The sequence below is a fragment of the Gossypium arboreum genome, chromosome 12 (genome assembly GCF_025698485.1).
Source record: "Gossypium arboreum isolate Shixiya-1 chromosome 12, ASM2569848v2, whole genome shotgun sequence".
Taxonomy (NCBI): domain Eukaryota; kingdom Viridiplantae; phylum Streptophyta; class Magnoliopsida; order Malvales; family Malvaceae; genus Gossypium; species Gossypium arboreum.
This window is the reverse complement of record NC_069081.1, coordinates 20963804-20968451: the sequence shown is the minus strand read 5'-3', so window position 1 is coordinate 20968451 and position 4648 is coordinate 20963804. Positions and strand designations below refer to the sequence as shown.

The 4648-nt window shown below is 35.2% G+C and overlaps 1 non-coding gene across 1 annotated transcript; it reads left to right on the top strand.

The window, feature by feature from the left end:
* The first annotated feature begins 1052 nt into the window (after positions 1 to 1052).
* LOC128286081 (small nucleolar RNA R71) lies at positions 1053 to 1159 on the top strand. The gene has a single exon (XR_008276626.1). It is a non-coding gene; the product is annotated as a small nucleolar RNA R71 (small nucleolar RNA).
* Positions 1160 to 4648: the final 3489 nt, after the last annotated feature.

Sequence of the window (4648 nt, the reverse complement as noted above, 5' to 3'; positions counted from 1 at the left end):
AGGTTCACATGCGAAGCCTCGTCCAACTTTCGCTTGTTTTCTAAAAGCTCCTTTAAAAATTTCATTGCGTTTGGCATCTGCGATAGAGTTTCAATAAACGGTAAGTTAATATGTAATTTTTTAAGAGTTTAAGGAATTTACCAAATTATTCATCTGAGCGGTCTTTCCTTGTCTCATTAGGGTATGGTACGCGAGGTTTGTATTCTGTACTTACCGGTTTTTGCTCATTGTGGTCTACCTCACCTTTACCTTTACTTATCTCAGTTTCTTGCCTTGGTTCTGGTTCAGGTGTGACTAACCCTTCCTCATCTTGACTAGTAATCACGTTGAGTTACTTCTTTTGGGTTAGATTCTGTGTTGCTTGGCAAGCTACCTTGTGATCGTTCAGAAATCAACTTGGCAAGCTGTCCAATCTGAGTTTCGAGGCCTTGGATTGATGCTTGTTGATTTTTGAGTGCCGTCTCAGAATTCTGAAAATGAGTCTCTGACACCGAGATGAATTTGGTTACCATCTCCTTAAGGTTCGGCTTTTTCTCCTACTGGTGAGGTGGTTGTTGGTAGCTGGAGATGGTCCCTGATATCCTTGGCCTCCCCATGAGAAATTGGGATGGTTCCTCCAACCGGCATTATAAGTGTTACTATATGGATTATTGTGGGATCTAGAGTTATTGTTACCCATATATTGGACTTATTCCTCCTCGATGCTAGGGTTGAAGGGTTGATATTCTGCGTATGCTCCTCCTCCATTCGAATCGCACCTCATCACTGGATGTATCTGAGCAGAACCACACAAACCGTCAATCTTTTTATTTAAGAGTTCTACTTGGTTAGATAGCATAGTAACCATGTTAAGGTTGAAAACACCGGTTGCTTTCGTCAGCTTTGTTCTCATAACTTACCACTGATAGTTATTCAGTGACATCTCCTCAATAAATTCGTAAGCCACCTCAGGTGTCTTATTATTGATAGTTCCTCCAGCAGCTGCATCAATCATCTGTCGAGTCAAAGGATTCAGACCATTATGGAACGTTTGAACGTGTAGCCAAAGCGGTAACCCATGGTGAGGGCATCTTCGCAAAAGGTCCTTATATCTCTCCCATGCTTCGTAGAGTGTTTCTAAATCCATCTGCACAAAAGAAGAGATATCATTACGTAATTTGGCTATTTTAGTCAGTGGAAAATATTTTAATAGAAATTTTTTGGTCATTTGTTCCCAAGTAGTGATTGACCCTTGTGGTAACGAGTTCAACCATTGTTTAGCATTATTTCTTAATGAAAAGGGAAAAAACTGAAGGTGAATGGTGTCATCAGAAATGCCATTAATTTTGAAGGTATCATAAAATTCTAGGAAATTTGCCAAGTGAGCGTTGGGATCCTCGTCCTGCAAACCATCAAACTGAACAAACTGTTGTATCATTTGAATTGTATTAGGTTTTAGTTCAAAATTATTTGTAGCAATAGCAGGTCTAACTATACTTGACTCAGTTCCTGTTAAATGAGGTTTACCATAATCATACATAGTGCGCAGAGAAGGATTTTGATTAACAGCAATTGCAGGAGGTAGCAGATTTTCTTGGTTTTCAGCAATCTCCTCGGTTGTGGTTTGAATATCATCCTCTTGCTTGTTCTTTGTGTATCTTAAGCTTTGCCCCATTTCTCTTAGGTTTCTACGAACTGTGCGATCGATCTCACTGTCAAAAAGTAATGGTCCTGACGGGTTTCTTCTAGTCATAAACTATAAGAACCTATCAGAAAGAGGAGAAAAGAAGAATTAGTAATAAAAATTAGAATAAAATTTAAATTGCAGTAAAAGTAAATGGGTAAAGTAATAAAAATTGAGTGTTTCTAATATCTTAGTTCCCCGGCAACGGCGCCAAAAACTTGATACGTGATATTCGTGACAGGTTTTAAATATTTATAATGAATCGATCTTGAAACTAACTATTATCACGATGAAGGCAAATGTACCTATCGAACTGTAGTATAGCTTTAGCAAGACCGGATTGTCGAACCCAAAGGAACTAAAAGTACTAGTAATGACTGTCTTTTTATTATCTAGCCTAAGAATAATGGGGTTTGTTTTAACTAACTAATTAACTAAACTAAGAATTCACAGAAAATAGAATTGGGGAATTACTTTTGGAAAACTCGATTGATTGAGACAATACCTAATGAAAAATCCACCTAGACTTCACCTGTTATTTGACTCTGAATCGGACAATTTATTCATTTGACTTGATCCGTAGAAATCCCTAAGTTATATTATTATCTCTCTCGAGACAAACAACGTCTAACCCTAGGTTGAATAATTTAAATCTCTTTCTAATTAACTCCCTAGGGTTGCATTAACTCGATCTATGGATCCCCTTATTAGGTTTTACCCTAATCCGACAAAATCTTGTCACCTTATCTCTAGGCACACAACCCACTCCGCTTAATTATGACAAATGTACTCTTAGACAGGGTCTATTCCTCCTTTGAATAAGAGCTTGAATCAATATCCTGGAATATCAAAACAAGAATTAAGAACACATAATTAAGAGCAAGTCAAATATTTATCATACAGTTCAGATAATAATAACAAGATATGTCTTAGGTTTCATTCCCCTTAGGTATTTAGGGGTTTTAGTCCATAACTAAAAAGGTAAACATCTCAAAAGAATAATGAATACAAAACATAAAGAAAAACACAAAACTCTTGAAGGGAGATTTAAGGGAGATCTTCAGTCTTGATAATGAATCTGGCTTCTGAGATGGATCAATCGGCTTTCCTTGAGTAGTTCCCTGCTTCCCTCTCTGGGTCTGTCTTTTTCCTCCTCCTCTGGGGTGTATGTAACACCCCTAACCCGTATCCGCTGCCAGAACAGGGTTTCGGAGCATTATTACCATTTACAGATCACTAAAAAAAATTTAAATACTTACCGATTCAATGCATCATATAAATAAATATATTACCATTCAATCAACAGTTTGACAGTTGTATAAGCATCAAACAAAGAACATTGTTAGTATACTTGCACATATCTCATATAAATTCAACACGATATATCTATTTTCTCGACATATCGCACTTGAGTTTAATAATAGTCTCAATTACATAATTTCCTTGTATCAACATATCAAAGATAATCATATATGTACATGTCATGAAACATATCATGCTCTTACCGCTTTCTTCATAAGCTTATATCATTCATTTCATTATATCAATATTTCATGCTCCATCATTTCCATATATTTTATGTATATTTATTCGGTAATAGCTTATATCAAACTTAACATAAATTATATTTCATGTACTTATACTTATTTCGTTTATCTATCTTCATAATTATTTCATATAACCATTCGTCATCCGATACATATTACACGAATATCAATTGTTCAATGATGCTAGGCGTCTCCCATCCACGGTCTTATTTATCTTTGACATGATGCCATAGTGTCTTTCAACTATGGTCTTACTCATTTTCTGTCATGTTGCCATGGTATCTTTCAACCATGGTCTTGTTCATTCCATATCACGTTGCCATGGTATCTTTCAACCATGGTCTTACATTTCATATCAGTTGCCATGGTATCTTTCAACCATGGTCTTACACTCAGTTGCCATGGTATCTTTCAACCATGGTCTTACACATTTCATATCGAGAGAGCACACTCCCATGAACCTCATCCTTGCAATGGATTACCAATCCGAGCTAAATCCTCGCAATATAAACTCATAGAGTATTGTCGGGATTACCACCGAGCTAAATCCCTGCAACAACAATTACTCTAATGAGCTTGGATCCAATTACCATCCGAGCTAAATTCAGACTCTAATTCGGATTACCCGTCCGGCTAAATCCATTTTACACATATTCTTCTGGAGGGCTATATCAGATAGGATCACCCGTCCGGCTAGATCCTTTTACCGTCAATTCCTTTTCGAGATCCATCGAATTTTCCTTTCATTCAACCGGGATTTCTTCCCATTTTATCAAATATATCAATGTTTTATAAATTTTCATACAATGAACATTCAAATCATATTCACATCAATAACATACAATCTCAAGCAATTTATGAATATAATTCAAGTTACACGAACTTACCTCATTGATTGCTCGTGTTTATTATTTCATTATTCTGATATATTTTCTTTTCCATGATCAAGTCTCGTATTTGTGTCGTCCGGATCTTTATAAATAAATTTGATCATCATTTTCATTCATTTCATATTCTAATACATTTAATTAATGCTCTAGGCAAAATTACCATTTTGCCCCTAAACTTTAATTAATGACGATTTCATCCTTAGGGACAGGAAAGTAAAATTCTTGCAATTTAATCCTTATTTCCAACTATTATTCTCATATATATTGATAACAGTCCATGAATTCTATAAAATATCAAAATTTTCCATAATTTCAACACTTTTCAATTTAATCCCTAAAACATGTTTTCCCGATCTTGAACTAAATTGATAATTTCGTTAAATTTTGTAATTTAAATAATAAAATAATCTATTTCATACAATTTAGTCATTTCGACATTTTACAAAATTGCCCATAAAATTTTACTTTTATTCAATTTAGTCCCCGAGCCTAAAACATGCAAATTAGCCATGCTAGATGAATATTCATACATATTTTCCTCCTCCTCC